Genomic DNA, 18,692 nt, shown 5'->3' with positions numbered 1-18,692 from the left:
ACATCGATGTTCTCCATACTGAGAAGGGCCTTGAGTGCATGCATTTTGAGATTTAGACTTCTGGCATTGAGCAGCATTACCCTTAGTTTTTTCCTTTTTGTGTTCTAGGGTGGTAGGTTTAGAATTTGAGCCTTGCCTAAAAAGGCACTATGGGGTGGCAAGAGCCTTTGCCAATATCCGGAATCCCAGGGTGACAGGTGCAAGCCGTCCCTTGCGAAGCAGCATGGCTTGTCCAGCATGTCATCCCAGGCAGACAGACACTGGATCCCCTTTGAATGACACCAGTGTTTAAGCCAATTGTTAAAGCTGATCATCTTATCTCTGTATTGTGGCATCATTCTTGGTGAAGGTAGGATACTGCTCAAGGTCAGGGTCATACCTGCCTGGGCTACATAATCAGAGAGCTCCTCAATGTCTCTTTTCATGTAGTCCAAGGAGGTACGTCTCAGGTCATTTACACCAGCGTGGACAATGACTGAGTCATATTTGTACCTGCTGTTGAGAGACCTGAGTGCTTGCGTTATGTGGCGGATTCTAGCGCCCGACAGGCAGCTTACTGTGACCTTCTCCTTACTCAGTCTGGTGAGCGGGATGTCAGTGTGACTGACTATGGAGTCACCAATGACTAGTGTGTCTGGCATTGTGTTTGGCCTTAAGGGCTGTGACTGTTTGACACTCTGACTGTGAGGTCTATGTGTTGCAGGTGTTGTGTTCTGAGGTGGTGGTTGTTTGGGTGTCTGCTTTGGTGGCCTCTGCTGTTTTGGTAGATTTTTGATCAGAGCCTCCGAGTATGTCTTTGTGTGTTTATGTGTATGATTTGAGGTTGTAATGGTACTATGTGAGACTGGGTCTATAGTGTGTGTGGTAACCTTCTCCTCCTGACTGGTCTTGCCAGTCCTATGTTGAGAGAGCTCAGCCTCCAGTTTGGCCGTATAGTTGCATCTCTCGCATGTATTTGTGTTTTGTGGGAGGAGGAGAGGGTTGTCTGTGTACATGAGGCAATTGTAACATTGCCTCAATATTCCCAGGTTCACCAGCTGAGCAGGAGAGGACACTAGCAACTGATCCCTCGACATGCTAGAAGGAATAGACAAAAAAAAACTTTAAAAAGATTCCGGGGGACGTGGGTGACCGAGAAATGGGGGTTGCCTTTTTGGGGTACTATCTATGACAAGAGTGCCGTATCAAGGTAATAAGTACTGTAGGAGCAAGTGCTACGTACATTATGCAAAACTAAAGAAACATACCTGATTTTCCTTGTATTTTGCCCTGCTTCTCTTGTACCTCTGCACTGTCCAGATTTAAATTTTTATTTAAAAAAAAAAAAAAAGCCAACAGAGATCTTCCTTTCTCTGTTGCTTCCTTTTCAAAGCACTGATGTACTGCATAAGCATAAGAATGTAAGTTCCATATGCATGTGCAGTACATCAAGAAAGCAGCAGAATACTGAAAGAAAGAGGAAGAACACCATGGTGCCATTATACAAAGACATTAAGAAAACTAAGCATATTAGCAATAACCCATGGCTGGGTGTGGGTAATGCTGGATTTACCCACACTCAGCTATGGGTTATTGTTATATGATAACACTGATTGTACATCTGTGCTTCCAGACTAATAAATCTGATATATGTGAAGGAAATGACATAGTGACCACTTATGTTAAGCCATTTTAGGTACTGGTCATCTTTTAGCAGCAGCATATCAACCTTATCATTTTTCAGAGAAAACTTATGTTTGGCGGTAAAATACAGTATCGCAGCATATAAAGTATTAGTCTGCATATGTATTTAACAATTTAAACAACATTCTCTTTTGTAATTGTTCCACACATTCTAAAGAACATGCTAACAATGTTAAGATGTTTCTGCACATGCGTAATCTTTTAAGGAGGTACGTTTGGAATGCTTTTTATTCTTGACAGTTTGTCAGTGAAGCCTTTGACATTATGCACAAAATATGACTCAGGCTTGAACAAAAGTGAATTTTTTGGCCCCCATGTCTTATTATAACCTTGACTGTCCCTTCTGAAAAGGATATTCCCTGGCTTGTCACTTCAAATCAACAGATCACTTCATTTTAGAATTATTTTCCAAGTATCTTTCTTGTAAGTTCATCAGGCATGTTCATTGTAGGTAAAATTTTGATTACTGTTACACATTTGAACAACATTCTGTCCAGTGTTGCTCCTCTGGATGGATATGTGCAAATTCTTTACCATGTCAGCTTGCTATTTAACTACAGCTTTCATTATATGCTTTTCCTTTCACGTTGGCAGTTTCTGTGGTGTTCCCTGTTTTGGTCATAAATCTTTCTACCATCCCATTTGCCCATGACCAAAATGGAGTCCTCTTTCCATGTGTTGTTGACTGTCTTTCATTTTGCAAAACACGTTGAATATGATGTAACAATGTGGGGTGATGCCGTGTGTGCTAGGAAGAGTGGGGCAGTGCGTGTTTGGCATCTGCCAACTTGGTTGGCTGGAGTTTTGTAGATAGTTTTGTGTCATTTGACTGTCACACTGACTTGTACAGATGCTTGTGTTAAACATGTATCAACAGTGTTATTATAACTGATTAAATGTTTATGTTTAAAGAAAGAATTCAGGAAGGGAAGAGTAGAAGTTTTTGAAATTGTTCTATAGCTTTCAGATACTGCAACAGATCTTAGCAAAGTTCTGAGTGTGTATTGTACCAGATTCAGGTGATCAAATGTGATGCCATTCCATAACCAGCACTGAGAGGATGGAACTCTCACATAAGCTTGTTTTGTTTTTTTGTTTGTTTCATTGGAACCTGATATAAAAATCTATGAGAGTTATCACAGTTAGTTGAGTTAGTCAGTTGTTACTCATCGCCTTCCCTTGTGGAAGTAAGCATCTCAGAATTTAATCTTGCCTTGTTGTATTAATTAAGTTAGCTAGGGAACAGTTGTTATTTAGACACTCAGGAAATACAGTGACATTAGTTAAGTGGTGTTTTTCTGCATCTGTTTGAATCTGTCTGGCTGTGTTTTTTTATTTCTCCTGCGATTGAAACTCTTGTGTTTATTGTACTTAGACATTTAGTATTCACGTGTTTTCTATTTTATTATCTATTATTAAATATTTTCATACCTTTCATTGTGACTGGTCTGTTTTCATACCTTTCATTGTGGCTTGTCTTTTAGAGAATACGTTTTACATCTTGAGAGTGCTTGTGCTTATTTTAGTGACACCATGGCCACTGGGAAAAGCTTTGCTGCTTTGGTTACACTCTACCATTTATATCAGTATTGATTTTACTCAGTACACCTGGATACCCGTGTAAGAGCATGAGAGTTATAGACTGGTGGCAGCATGGTTACCTTAAAGTCTGAGCAGAAGGGGTGCAGCTAGTAAATCTGTACCAGCCTTTCCCAGGAGTGTGTGTGTGCATGTGAAAATTAAATATCCATTTGTAGGTGTGTCAGCTACATGGAATTTGGACACAGTGCTCCAAAGTGAGGCTTGTTTGAGTTCTGGAGAGACAGAGAGTCCAGTCCTAGGTCTGGAGCAGATTTACTGCGTGCTCTTGGGAGATACTGTGCTTGAATCAGAGAGCTGCATCTGAAAATACTGTGTAAACTTATTCCTGTTTTTAGTGACCATCTCTCACAGGTGTCAGTAGTGAGGAATGAGGCTCCTTGATTACTGGCCTGGGGTAGAGAGGCTGCCACATGTGAGGTGTATTAAAATGATAAGTGACATTAGCAGATTTTATACTTTCTGGTATGTCAAATATTATAACATGCCCAAAACTAAAAATACCACATAGGCTGACATGATGTTGCAGTATCCACAACTGGTACTCTTGAATATTCATGTACAATGACAGCTAAGTAGTCTCCGTTGTCAATATACCAATAAAAATATATGCTCGCATTAGTCTAGACTGATTCTGGTAACTCAGATATCGAAACATGCACTGATCTGTTTTGTATTGTTTGGCATAACAAACAATGCTTTAAAATCTTCAGTGATCTCCTCCATGCCTACAAAGTGTTGTTGTTGGCATACATTCATACCAGTATGTCCAATGAAGGGATTAAAGTAGCTTTGTGTGCAGCTTGAATGCAGCCTTTTAAATCTGGGGATGACCTAACAGGTGCTGTGGGTGTATAGGATGCAGCCAGAGGACAGTCCAACCCATCCCCAGATGATCTCAAAGTGTAAGTGGAGTTAAGAAAGCTTGAACTGGAGATGAAACATCTAGAACTTGAAGCAGCTAAGAGAATGTAGCATCTGTAAGCAAACGGGAGAGCCAAGAACAACACAAATGAGAGACAATCACCATTTGCCAGATGCAGGTGAGTCATGGAGAGAGTGGAAGAAGAACTCTTTATTCCCAAGTCAGTACAAAAACGTTTCTCACAATCTAAAGAGGGGGATGATTTTGATAGTTTCAGTCAAGCTTCTGAAAGGATGTGCAATCAGTACTAATCAGAACAAAGGTAGTGTCTGAGATTTAACTCCACTGCTTATGAGGAGGGTTGCATGTGCAATTCTCAAACTTAATGATGTTGTTTAAATTACATATATACATGCATACAAATTAATGCCCTTCTAGCTTGCCAATGTACGAAAACACTTGTTCCCATAATAAATGTCCAGGCTGTTCTTAAAAATATATAAACTAGTACTTGCTTTAATATAATTTGGTAGCATCAGCTACTCTGTCAGAGAACCAATTAGTACACTTCTAATTCCTGTAGAATCTTCTACATAGGTTATCTGACGACTCTGGTACTTTTTGATAAACCCAAACGTTCCCAGGGGTAGTTGTCCCTAAATGCCCTATATACCTGAATAAGATCTCCTCTTAAATATCTGTAAAATACACTGTACAAGTTCAGATATTTTAGTCTTTCATAATAACTTAGATTTTTACATCCATGGATGCCCTTGGTATAATTCCACTTTACTCTTTCCAGTTTATTTATGCTTGTTTTCCTAATGTGTTTCCATATTGTTATTCCATACTCAAGTTTGGGTCTAATGTAACTAACAAACAATGACATTATGTTTGATTTCCTAGACTTTATAAATCTGTTTATACAACCTATAATTCTATAACTATCGTTAGCCAATTGGTTGATATGATTAGAAAAACTCATAGCTGAATCTACCCATATACCCAGGTCCTTAAATGAGTCTACAGTTTCAATCACTGTGTGCTGTATTAAATATTCACCTTTCAGTTTATGTCTCCCAATCTCATATGCTTAGTTTTTGATGTATATATCAACATATTATTCTCCTCTGCCCAAATGGTCAATTTAGTCAAATTATTTTGCAGACATGCCTTATCTGTAACACTTGTTATCAGTTTACCCAATTTCAGGTCATCAGCATATAGACTGTAGAACACCTCAGATGAAAAAGTAAGGTCTGAAAGATACAATCTAAACAAGTAAGGGCCTAGGACAGAGCCCTGTGGGACACCTTGACTGTAACCAAGGATTTCACCTGTCCAGTTGGTGTGTGATACTTGCCATGTCCTATTTGTAAGCCATGCAGCTATTCATCTTATCAACAGTACATCAATACCTAGTTGTACTAATTTATTGATCAGTGTTTTGTGTATGACCCTGTCAAATGCTGAAGTTAAATCTATATAAATCACATCACAGCACAATTTTTCATTCATAGCTGTTATTATATTGTTATAGAACATGATGTTACAGGTGGCAATAGATCTATTTTCAGCATATGCATGCTGATATAAGGTTTCAAGTCCCAACCTATCCAGTTCTGACAATAACTTATCCAATATTACCTTCTCCATTATTTTTCCACAACATGAAAGTAGACTTAATGGTCTATATCTCCCTATATTTATATGACCTAGTGAATAATAGATATAATGGTAGTGTAAGTTCTTGCTGAAGTGTTCTCATGTCATTGTTACTTATTTCGTCTCCTCCCTGTGCTTTGTTTAGATCCAGTTTGCGCAGTTCTTTTTCAATATAATCTAATTTGATTCCAGTATCTGGGGTTACCTGAATGTCACTAGGACAACTTACCATCCTTTTTGAGGAGCCAAACTGTTTTGCATTAAGATTTTGTAAATATATCTATAATCTGTTGTGTCTGAGAATAAATTTTGGAATCTGCACACAGTTTATCAATTTGTGTATCTTTACTCCTTCCACATTTTATGTATCTATAAAAAGGTTTCATATAATGCTCAATATCTTTATATAAATTTTCTTCAAATTTTTCTCGATCTTGTCTAACACTGTGCTTAATCTGTTTGTCCAGCTTGTTTATTTCAGTTTTCAAAGTTGTAGTTCGACCTCTCTTCCATTTCTTATATTTTTGTCTCTCACCTTAATCAGGTATCTTGTTCTTATGGAAATATAACCCCCTGATGTTGCGTTTCTAGATCCTGATGTTAAAATTATTCTAAAGTAAAAAAAAATGTTTGCTTCCTTGTTTTAAACTGACTCATGAAGTGTACAGAAAATAAATTAGAGTGTGTAGAAGAAAGGCAGATAATAGTGTGAGTGAATATATTGCAGTAATAACCAGTTATTTTGAGAGTTGGGTGAGTGAATGTACATCACTGTATTCAAAATGCTTGCACTCAATACTCACTTAGACTGAAGATATGAGGATCACATTGGAAGATGAGGAGTATAAGCTGCTAAGGGGATGGGGAAGATGTGAGACTTCTAGTTAGGTAGCATGTTGTAACTGCATAGAAATGGGGTACCCAGCACTACACATGGATGTAAGGGAACCCATGGGGGCAGCATTAGATACCAAAGCAGGTTCCAGAGGTAAAGATGGAATCATGGAAACCACAGGTTCTAGTGCATGACTAGGTCTTGGGGCTCAATGTTTTATACCCCAGTTACAAACCCTCCTCTCTGTCCACAAACCTATCAAATCTGCTGGGCATGATTTGTACTCATACTGTTTTTCTAAGGCCTAGAACTCCTTACCTCTATCCGTCAGATCAATACCCTCTCTCCAGTCATTTAAAAACATTCTGAAAGACTTTCCTGCCAAATCTGTCTCTGTTCTTGCTTAACCACAGGATAAACTATATCCCTAAATATGAACTAGTACCTATACATACCTTACACCTCCTTAATCTCACTCCTTCACTCACTTCTTACTTCAAGCAATCTCTCTCCCTTGACTCTCTTTCTAGGTATGCCATAACTGTTTTTTCTCTCACTTCATATTGCAATTCCTGTTTATATTGTACTTAATTACCTTTAATTTCTGTATAAACTGGCTAAAAATTTCTCTAAATATTAAATTGTTGTCATATAAGTTGTATCTATTCTTAACCAATGTTTTCACATTATGTCTAATTTGGTATAATTATTTAAACTATATATGCTTTTGTATTATTTTTGAGCATTGTAAAATTATTGCTCTTAAAATGCTTTTGTAATACTTTGAAGCATTTCTGCCTGCGAATCCACTAAAAATGGGCACCTACCCATTTGGACTTTCCTGCTAATCCAATATCAATAAATAATAATCAAATAGGGAATGTATGATCACAATGTCTAAGGAGGTAGGAGGGAGAACAAAATTATTAGGAAGCACCAAGCAGGATGAGCACTACAACAGTTACAACATTGGTGGGTTCCCTGCAGATGACCATTGTCCCAAAGCACCACAAGAGTCTGTGTCTTTTCCTGGTGCAGGGACGAGACCCTTAACAAGAGGAGGCTTGAGAGTGACGCATTTTCAGATAAAACTGGGTAGAGTTTATCTAGACTGGGAAGGGTGGAGGAGAAAGCAGATAGCTATGTTTGAGGCATCACTGTCCAGAGATTAGAGACTTCCTTTGGAAGGGGAGCTGGAGAGGGTCACAGATAAGGAAATCAGACACTACTTTACAGGAAGTGAGGGAGTCAAGGAGGCTCTTGATCCAGAATGGCAGGGGAGGGCCATATACTGGGACAGAGGGATGTTATACAGACAATGGCCCCCCAAGTGGGCTAGACAGAGAAGTAATATATTAATTAGTAGTACCCAAGGCCTGTCAATAGGCACTTCTGGCATAGCCCACAATATTCTTCTTGAACACCATATTGGCAGGAAGCAAACGAAAGAAGGCTAAGGTAGAGTCTTCACTGGCCATTATATTGCAAAGAATGTGTTAGGGTACCTCAAGAACTGTGAGCAGTGCTGAAAGGTCAGCAAGACAGCAGATGAAGCCAAAGCTGCATTAATGTATTTACCTGTTATTAGAAAACCACTTCAGATGTAGCTATGGACATTGTGAGACCTCTTATTACCCCAGGCTCCATAGGTAAGAACCATATCCTTGTGGTAGTGGATAACCAGAGTAGGTGGTGTTGTCTTCTTTTAAAGCAGAGAAGGTGGCAAATACTCTGCTAGGCATTCTAGGCAAGGTAAGTCTTCAAGGAGAAATACTGACGGATGGAGATGCCAATTTCATGTCTTATCTGCGTCTCTTTTAGTGGAAGCATTTAAAGACAACCCCCATCCCACACACACAGTCCAGTGGCTTTGTGCATAGGTTTAACTGTCCAGTGAAGACTATGATGTAGGCACATGCAGGCTAGTTCAAGTGGTAGTGGTAGAAGAACCTAACTTATATTCCCTTTACATGCAGAGACATGCCCTAGGAATTGACATGTTTTTCAAAGCTGGGTGAGGGAGCCCCTGGATTTAGTTTATGATGAGTGAGAGGATGACTGGGATTTCTACAGGTAGTCTGTTGTGGAGTATGTCTTAAATTCGGGACTATTATTAGGGGACCTGGCCAAGGAGCACATGGTGTAAGCACAACAGTAGCAAAAAGTGGTGTGACAAAACAGCCAGAGGCAGAGATCATTCAGTTAAACAGAGGCTGATGGTGCATTTTTTGTAAGACATAAAAAGCTTCAGTCTGTCTAGGATGACCCTTTCACTACTGTTAACAAGGACAGTGACATTAACTACATGTCAGAGTTGTCAGAAAGCAGAAGCTCACACTATACCACGTGAACATGAAAAAGTCCTACCCCAATAGAATGACCATGTTACTGAGTATCTGCAGTGGTTTGGAGGGGGATCTGGTGGTAGATTTCAGTTTGGCTCAATCTGATACTTCAATAGATGAAGCAGTCATCTACAGCAGCTGTCTTCTAGCCGGAGTCTGAAAATCTGAGCAGTATTTCAAAAATTTGAGAATATATTTGCTGGTAAGTCAGGGTATAGTCAGCTGGTGAAGCACCATGTGGACAAAGGACCCCATCAACCCAATAAACACTTCCCTGATAGAGTGTCTGAAAGAGTTAGAAGAAACCCTGAGAGAAGAATGGAGGGAGAGCAGGAAAGAGAGAGGATATGTAGGATATATTGAAATTGAGCTTAATGTAAGAGTCCAACAGTCCTTGGTCTCAGTAGTGGTACTGATGCTAAAAAAAGATAGCAGCACCAGGATCTGTATGGACTAGAGAAAAAGGAATGCTCATGCAGAGTCATGTGTTTCCCTTGCCCAGGACATGTGTAACTTTAAAGCAGTTGGGTGGGACTAAGTATCTAACCTCTACTAACTTGATTAAATGTTACTGGCATGTACCCTTGGCACCTACTACCAGGGAGAATTCAGCATTTTATGACCCCATTTTTGTTATGCAAGTTTACTAAAATCTCCTTTGGTATGAAGAATGCTCCAGCAACATTCCAGAAGGTGATGGATCACATATGAGCAAGAGTAGAACATTATGCCCTTGCCTCCCTAGAGAATAAATATAATCTACAGCTGGTCAAGTCCACAGCATGTTCAGCATGTGAGGAAGGTGCTGGACAAATTGCAAAGGGCAAGACTGACTATTGAGCCAATAGGTGTCAGGCAAGTATGGCATAAGTATCTTATTTGGGTCATGGAATGGACAGTGGTGATGTTAGGACAGAATCTGCAAGGGTTAAGCCATCAGAGTGTTGTCTACTCATGCCTCCAAGAAGCAATTGAAGCCATCTTTAGAGACAGTAGGTTAATGAAGGATGTTTGTATCCTCACTATAGTATGATTACCACTCCTCTTACAAACTTTAACAGAAAGAGTAGACCAGACAAGCTTATCTGAGCTCCAGTCTGTGAGCAGTCAATTCAAATGCTTAGAGAAGCTTTGAGTGGTCTCCGTGTACTAGCCAGTCCAGACTACAGCCAAGACATCACTGAGCAGGTAGCCATTTCCATCTATGAGCTGGTCACTATACTTAATGAGGTTTCCACGAAGGGAGAAGCACTCCCTACTGGGTACCTGGGCCGCAGACTTCAGCCTGGGAAGGAATCCTATGCAGCCACAGAGAGAGTGTATTGCAGTAGTCCGGGCTCTCAAAAGCTTCAACTTGGCCTGTGTGTGGCAGGAAAGTTCACTGTGGTCATGACTCCTTAAAGTGGCTACATATGGGTAGTAGCCAGGCTGGTAATTTTCTGCACTAGAGCTTGTGTTTAGACAGTTCAGCATAGGAGTATCAGAAGTGAAGCCAATGCAGATGCTCTGTCAAGAAAGGGAATGGAGTAGTGTTCCAGAACAGAAGACCTTACTCTTGAGTTCCAGTTCTTGAAGGACATTTCCTGAAAATGTGCTTGAAAGTCCCACTGGAGGAGACATTGTGATGCTATGGGAGAGAAACTGATGTAAAACATGGTGTCTGTACTTTTTTTATTTTTTTTAGACTGTAACAGATTTGTAAGCTACTGCGGTGGTGGTGCTGCAGTAGCGTTGTCGCCTCACAGTTAGATGTTGCCCATTCGATTCTCAGTTAGAGCGTCTTCTGTGTAGCGACATGCGTGAATGGGTGTTCCTTCATTGAAGGTTGTGCATTAGGCCCGGCAAGCCAGTACTTGGACAATCCATTTCTGTTAGCACAAATGAGCCAGCATCTGAGAATGGAATGCATGATGAAAGTGACTACGGCTACATGAAGGAATTAGTGTGGGAAGAGTGTTCCTAGTTCCTTAAAAAGATAATTTACTGCCAATCCTTAGCGGAACGTAGTTCCGCTGTGGCGACCCATAACCGGGAAAAGCCGAAAGACACAAACAAACAGATTTGTAAGCTGTATTTAAGTTTGATGAAATTTGCAACAGAAACTGCATTGTGTAATTCCATGTGTAAGATGTATTTACATTGAAAAAGAAAGTTATATTTATTTTATGTTGTTGTATCTTTTGACTTTTCCCGGTTAGGGGTCGCGACAGCAGAACTCCAGTCTGCTAATGATTGGCAGTAGATTTTTACGTACCGACTTGCCAGGCCTGACGCACAACCTTCAACGAAGGTATACCCATTCACGCATGTCTCCACACAGAAGACGCTTTAGCTGAGAATCGAACAGGACAACGTCTTACTGTGAGGCAACAACGCTACCGCAGCACCACCACCTCAGCTCGTAATATACATAATAAAAATGTGTATAAAATTGCAACATCACTCTTAAAAGTGCAGTAATTGTATATGGAATATAAGAGATGCTTCTGACTCAAGAAAGAATCTTTGGCTGTAATTGCAGGTGGCGTCCATACAAGGAGCAGTCAGGTAACTCTGAACTAAGAGTTTAAAAGGGCCATGTACAAGTGGTTAACAACAAGATTTGAAGTCTTATGTTTAATTACCGATAACCTTTGTGCTGGTTTTCTGTGTATGAGAAAAAGGATTGCCTGAATCTCTGGCTCCTGTGGGAAAATTAAGCTAAAATAATTTTGAGCTGTTACAAATGTAGCAAGCCAGTCTTTCTCTGGACCTTGATGTGTTAACATCTGTGTAAGTTTACTGTTTTGCAGTCTGCCCGTACCGTCTCTGGTAACTTAGCTCAGTATTCTTTGAGCTAGGTTTATTCAGGTTATGTTTATAGTATTAGTTACATTTGCTTTCTAAGTATTCTGCCTGTGAAATTATTGTTGTTCCTGTGTGTAAGTAAAATGTTTTGGAAGGTTGATTATGTATTTATTGTTTGAGAAGATGTTGTTATTGAGCACTGTAAATTGTCAAACTGCTGCATCCAAATCCAAGGCAGCATGCTTAACACATTACCAGAGGTGTGCTTTATAACTGGATTTGGTCAGTGACCAAGAGTGACACAATAATTGAAGGTGCCTAGCCTTGCCCAGTATCCTGCCGGTGGTGTAGCAGATATAAGTTGTCAGAGTTGAAGAATTCTGTGTCCAAACTAAAAGCCATTATCTCAACAGTAGCTGTAATCTCATCCACTAAAAGCTGCCAATCTCACAAAGATGTTGCAGTCATCAGGGGAAAAAGTAAACTGGCTTTAGTACACATCATCTTTAGTACAATCTAAAAAAGACATGCCTTCTCCTTTAGACTAATTAGATGATCAATTATATTAACTTTCCACAAAAAAAAAAAAAAAAAAAAAAAAAAAACCTAAAAAAAAAAAAAAAAAAGCAATGCAAAATGTTATTTCAATAGCTCTTCCTGACTCATTTAATACTATAGTGACATCTAGGGAGCATAATGTAGAATTGTTCTTTTTAATTGCAATCTCAGGAACAAATAAATATTCCTACTCTTACTCTGTTAAATGTAACATAATATGTGTATTAATATGTGGACTAAAAAATCATTAAGTACAGGAGAACATAATGTCCCTTGTAGGCTTACTGTAAGGAAACTATCCATTTCTGTTAGCACAAATGAGCCAGCATCTGAGAATGGAATGCATGATGAAAGTGACTACCGCTACATGAAGGAATTAGTGTGGGAAGAGTGTTCCTAGTTCCTTAAAAAGATAATTTAAATTTCAGCACTTCAGGCAACTGAAAGAAATGTCTCAAAATAGCTAATGGGATTCTGACTGGGTATTCTACCAAGCAAATGTAAAGCAGATCTTCCAGTAGGTTGTAGGACATTATAATCTTATCTTCCAGGTTGTAGGACATTATAATCTTATCTTCCAGGGATATGGAATGCAAAGCAGGGAAGAAAATGTTTCAACAAAATTCAAACCATACCTGTCTCTCCATCCCATCAGGTAATTTAGGCTTGGAAAAAAAAAAAACAGTAACAGCATCATGCAGCAATAAGTCTTTATTGTGTCCAGCATCCAAAATAGTTCTATATTTTTCATTTTCTGTTCACAGTGATCCTTCAAAGTGATTTTTCTTGTACCTAAATATTCAGATGTTAGCAAGCCACTTGGCTAACTTACAATGTGAGAAGGTTGGTGGTGGGCACTTTAAAGCCAAAAAGTAACAAATAAAGTGCTTTCTGTTAGTGTGTCTTGCTTATTTCTGCGGTGTGTTTTTGTGCAAACACACCTGTTTGGCGTTATTTGCTGGATCTGCATGAAAGAAACTCTGTTAATCAAGCAGTTGATCTCATTTTCTATTTTTTCTGTATGAACGACTAATAAAATTACTATAAATGAACACTCCCTGTAGAAATCAGTTACGCATGTACAAATGTCACTGTTCTGCTTAAGAAAAAGATGAGAATGAGTTAAATGCTGGCAAACTGTGTGCCACAAATTTCAGACATCGTTTATCTGGTCTATCTGCTCTGATTATGCCCCTAGTGACTTGAGCTTAGTTTGCAGCCTGGTACTGTAGAAGCTGCCCCAGGAGGAATGGGAGTGAGAAACCATTTCCAGCTCTCTCATCTCATAGGGAAAGTGTTGGCATAACCCTTCTGCAAAAGCTACATCTGGAGAAAGGCCAGGTACTGCATCCATGCAGCTTGGGCGTCAGACAGCTGGAGCCTGACAAACAGTAACCAAACCCTGTGGATGCAGAACAGTGAATTATGCACAGGTATGCAGTTACACTGGATCCAGCAGAATGAATATGTAGTGCTTTCTAGGCAATGTGTGGTGTTATGGGAATATTGAAAGATCTTCCAGTGTTCATTAAATGATGACCATTCACCCCAGCTTTTGCTTCCCCCATCCCCATGGTCTTGGGATGTGGGTGTTAGAGGAATGAATAGTTCACGGGAATAGAAGTTTGATGTTTACAAACAGACAGGGCCAAAAAGAATGATTCAAGTATAAAAATAAAAATATAAAAGTGCTTAGAAGTGATTTGGGAATAGAAATGTGTTTGTTGCAATAAGGCAGCAGATTAGCAGAAAGCTAGCCTTTAGTATGCCCTTTGCCATAAATCTTCGATTGTATGCTCTTATCTGAAACATGCTAACAAGTTCTTCATTCATTGTTAATGAGTGGATTTATGGATCACATAGCTCTGTCAGTAGCTTGTAAGAAAGGAGTTTATCACACTGTGTATGCAAGGCAAAGTCCAGCATGTCAGCCTCTGCTACTGACATCCCACTCCTTGAATCTCCACATTGCTTCATAAATCTTTGCTGCTCCTTTTTCTTGGTTAATCAGGAGATCCCTCTCTATCGGTCTTCACTGAGAAAAGATGCCTTTGTCTCTTCAGCCCATAAATAAAGCCGGCTTTTTTTCAATATTCATGTGGTCATTTATTTATAATTTATTTATTTTACATTTGTTTACCAGGAGTGTCTGACAGGACAAAAAGCCCATTTTCAGTGGAGGCACCGGGAGAAAAGGTCCGTAAAGTTGCAAATAGTAGACTTATAAACATTACATAAAAAGTACAGGTACATACAAAAACAATACAGAAACATTGATAGAGCCATTCTTAATACATTACATTTGTAGGACAGCTGAGATAAAGCAATATGATAACAGCAATATACATAAATTTAGTGGAGAGAACAATTGAAAGGATAAAGCTATTTTTCAAGAAGTTTACATTGCAAAATAGGTGGGTATTACCAACAGATAAATGTACAGGCATACTTATTTTGTAGTGTGCCAGTGTAGACTTTGGGATAAACTGGTGTTAATCAGGGTGTATAGTGTGTATCAACCTAAGGGAGGCTGATACAGTAGGAGAAGATAATGATTTGTACTTTCTGGGGTGAACTTGAACTAGAAGGATGATGGGGGGATTTTGTATTCAGATTAGGACATAAGTGGTGCTGTGTTAGTGGGGTGGAGGGGGGTTATACCAGGGAGATCTGAGTTATGACAGGAAAGTAAGTATGGACTAAGGTACAGAATTTGCTTTGGCAGATGGTTCTCCTGGGTCTGTGCAGGTACAGTACCAAGAGCTGAGTATGTGTGACCGAAGATGGTTTTTGAAGTTAGGCTTACTGTCCAAGATCGTAATATCTAGAAGAAGGGTAATCCATATTTTAGCAATAGCACTGGAATAGATGAAGTCATCAGAGTTATTCCTGCTTTTGGTTACTTCAATGAGAGCTTTATTGGTGGATCTTAGAAGAGGGGATAGGGAATTTTGCCATTTTACAGCTTTTTGATGTTTAGTGGTTTAGCAGGCCTTGATGGGCTGGGTTTTTTTTTGGGGTGGTATAGGATTTGGTCGGCGGTTATAAGTTGGTTATAGGTAAGTAAGTTTGGTAATTCCAGCCATGATAATTGTCTAAGGGCTGCACAATGATGGGTCCTAAAAGCTGAGTTGGTGGCAAACTTTGTAATTTTGTTTTAGCAGTTGGTTAGTTTGTTTGTCACCTTTGCTTAGATTAATTTGTATAAGAGAAGCATAGAGTAATGTAGAAATTAGGTGGGTTCTAGCAATGATGGCTTTACTGTTATCAATAATGTAGTTTTTACATCTGTAAAGGGTTCTGAGTTTTTTTTGTACTTTTGTTATTGTTTGTGCTATGTGCTTGGTGAATTTGATATTGTTATCTATGATAACTCCTAGTAGTTTGGTCTGTGAAACAGGCGAGATGAAGGTGTTGTTACAGGAGATATTTTTAAAGGGGGGAATAGGGTCTATGGCTTTTGTGGAATGAAATAACATTAGTTATGTTTTGTTAGGGTTGAGTATTAACTGCAAGTCAGCTAACCATAATTTGATGGCGGTAAATGATTCTTGGGTAATCTTTTGCAGTATTTGGAGAGAAGGAGCAGAGCAGATTAGGGTGGAGTCATCGTCGTATTAGACCAGGTTGGCATGGAGGGTGGCTTTATGGAGGTCATTGGTAAATAAGGTGAAGAGGAGAGGACCAAGGATGGACCCCTGTGGGACACCTATGGTTACTGGGAGAAGAGGGGATAGGGAATTTTGCCATTTTACAGCTTTTTGATGGTTAGATAGATAGTCCTTAAACCATGGTATTGTGGTGTTGCCTAGGCTGAGTTTAGAGAGTACAGTTAGGAGTTTGGGATGTGAGACTGTATCAAAAGCCTTGGAGAGATGTAGAAAGATAGCGGATACAAGGTTGCTGTTGTTCCATTGGTGATTTAGTGTTGGAAAAGCTAATAATGGCTGTGATGATTTATTATTTCACTGCAACCACGTTTACAAAACGGTTTTCTTTTAAGAGTAAGCTGAAGGTCATGAGTTGAACAGTAGCACCTGTGTCTGCTATGACTTTGTTATTGGCTTGTGGTTCTGCAATCCTTTTCTTTACTCCTACAGCATTTCTTATTTGTCATATACCTTTCATACTTCCCTGTTCCCATCCCTTGAATGTCTATCTGCCCCATTCACCCACTCTAAATAAAAATCTGCCTAAACAGCAAAGACCTCCTAAGCAGATATCCAAGCAACAGCCACCCCTCAACAATACCCACGAATCACATATCTTACAAAATCAGTGTGCCTCACAGTCATAGCCCTTAAGGCCAAGCAACACACCAAATACACTTGTTATAGGGGACTCTGTTGTCCGGCACACTGATGTCCCGCTCACCAGACTGAACAAGGACAAGGTCACTGTAAGCTGCCTGTCGGGTGCCAGTATCCGCCACATAACGCAAGCACTCAGGTCACTCCAAAGCAAGTACAAGTATGACTCTGTCATTGTCCATGCTGGTGTGAATGACCTGAGATGTACCTTCCTGGACTACATGAAAAGAGACATAGAGGAGCTCTCTGACCATGTAGCCCAGGCTGGTATGACCCTGACCTTGAGTAGCATCTTGCCCTCACCAAGAATGATGCCACAGTATAAAGACAAAATGATCAGTTTCAACAATTGGCTAAAGTATTGGTGTCATTCAAAGGGGATCCAGTGTCTGTCAGCCTGGGATGACATGCTCGACAAGCCACGTTGCTTCGCTAGGGATGGCTTGCACCTGTCACCCTTAGGCTTTCGTTTATTGGCCAAGGCTCTTGCCACCCCCATAGTGCCTTTTTTAGGCAAGGCTCAAAGGACAAACCCATCTCCATAGACAACCCAAGGATAAAAAAACTAAAGGTAATGCTACTCAATGCCAGAAGTCTAAACCTCAAGATGCATGCACTCGAGGCTCTCCTCAGTAGGGAGAAAATTGATGTCTGTGCAGTAACAGAAACCTGGTTCAAGGCTCCTGAGAGCACCCCAGCACTACCAGGTTATAACTCATACCATGCGTTTTGGCCCCAAAACTCGGACCAAAGCATAAAAGGAGGGGGAGTATCTATATTCATCAAAGATACTTACACCTCCAGGTTAGTGGCACTGCACGAAGCATCAGAAACCATCCATGTGCAACTAACAGTGGGCAAAACTGCCTTTCAGTTTGTAGCCTGCTATAAAACACCCTCCCTATTACAGGAACCCCACTTGGCATTCCTGAGAACACTGGAGAATGTGAAGGTCTCTCCAAACACTATGTTATTGAGTGACTTCAACTACCCAAACATTGACTGGGAAAACTACTCAAGCCCAAACACCCTCGCCCAATGGTTCCTTGAATTTATAAACTCTAACGCAATGGAACAACTGGTCACCACTCTCACAAGAGGGAACAACATATTGGACCTGGTCATCACCAACATGGGGACTCTATGTTCCACACCAGTGGTAAACCCCTCATTGGTAAGATCAGACCATAAACAAATTTCCCTGGACATCCATATCCCGTCCCCACCCCCAGCCAAGGAAATCACTGTAAAGAATTTCTCAAAAGCCAACTTTGCACTTCTCAAGACTGAGGTGGAATCCTTCAAAGCCCCTGGGCCAGAGGATAATACAGCCCAATCTGCAGAATCCTTTACAAATGCATTCTATGAGCACCTGCAGAAATGCATGGATTATGCTATCCCAAATAAAACCAAGACTCACTCCTCCAAAAACAGGAGACCGTTCTAGTGAACCCTGGCCATAAATAAGTTATACAACAGAAGGAGGAAGCTACTACATGACAGAGCAAAATCCCAAAAAGGGAAGGCATCTCTGATCAGTATTAGCAAGAAACTTTGATCCCTCATAAAATCATCAAAGGCCAGTTTTGAAAGAAAAATTGCCCTAGACAATAAAGATAATCACAAGGCCTTCTTTAGTTATGTCAGGAACATGGGCAGAAACTCCCAGATATGCTCTGAATTGTTGCATAACGGTACAAAATATACCGAACCTACAGACATAGCCAACATCCTGGCAAACAGATTCAGCACAAACTCCCCCCCCCCTTCACCCCCAAAGGAGCAAATGCCTTTCCCAACTGAATGTAACCTCCCTGACATCACAGATGCACAGGTGAAAGCTGCCCTCTCCAAAGCAAAAAACACAGCATCTATGGGACCAGACGGTGTCCCAGGCTGTGTCTTACATGAGCTCCAAGAAGAACTGAACCCTCACATTAAGTCACTGTTCAAACTTAGCCTTACTACAGGATATGTACCCAAAGAATGGCGTACAGCTACAGTGGTCCCACTCCACAAAGGTGGTGCCACAACGGACCCCGGAA

General features: G+C 40.1%; 1 protein-coding gene across 5 annotated transcripts in view; it reads left to right on the top strand.

Annotated features, from left to right (window-relative positions):
- Positions 1–18,692, top strand: part of ARHGEF25 (Rho guanine nucleotide exchange factor 25) — a 1,549,554-nt gene that overhangs the window by 1,188,029 nt on the left and 342,833 nt on the right. The window lies entirely within an intron of this gene.

The sequence above is a fragment of the Protopterus annectens genome, chromosome 9.part0, assembly GCF_019279795.1.
Source record: "Protopterus annectens isolate FY-2018-M chromosome 9.part0, PAN1.0, whole genome shotgun sequence".
In the NCBI taxonomy this organism is placed as follows: domain Eukaryota; kingdom Metazoa; phylum Chordata; order Ceratodontiformes; family Protopteridae; genus Protopterus; species Protopterus annectens.
The sequence above is the reverse complement of the archived record's forward strand: the minus strand, read 5'-3'. Positions and strand labels throughout refer to the sequence as shown.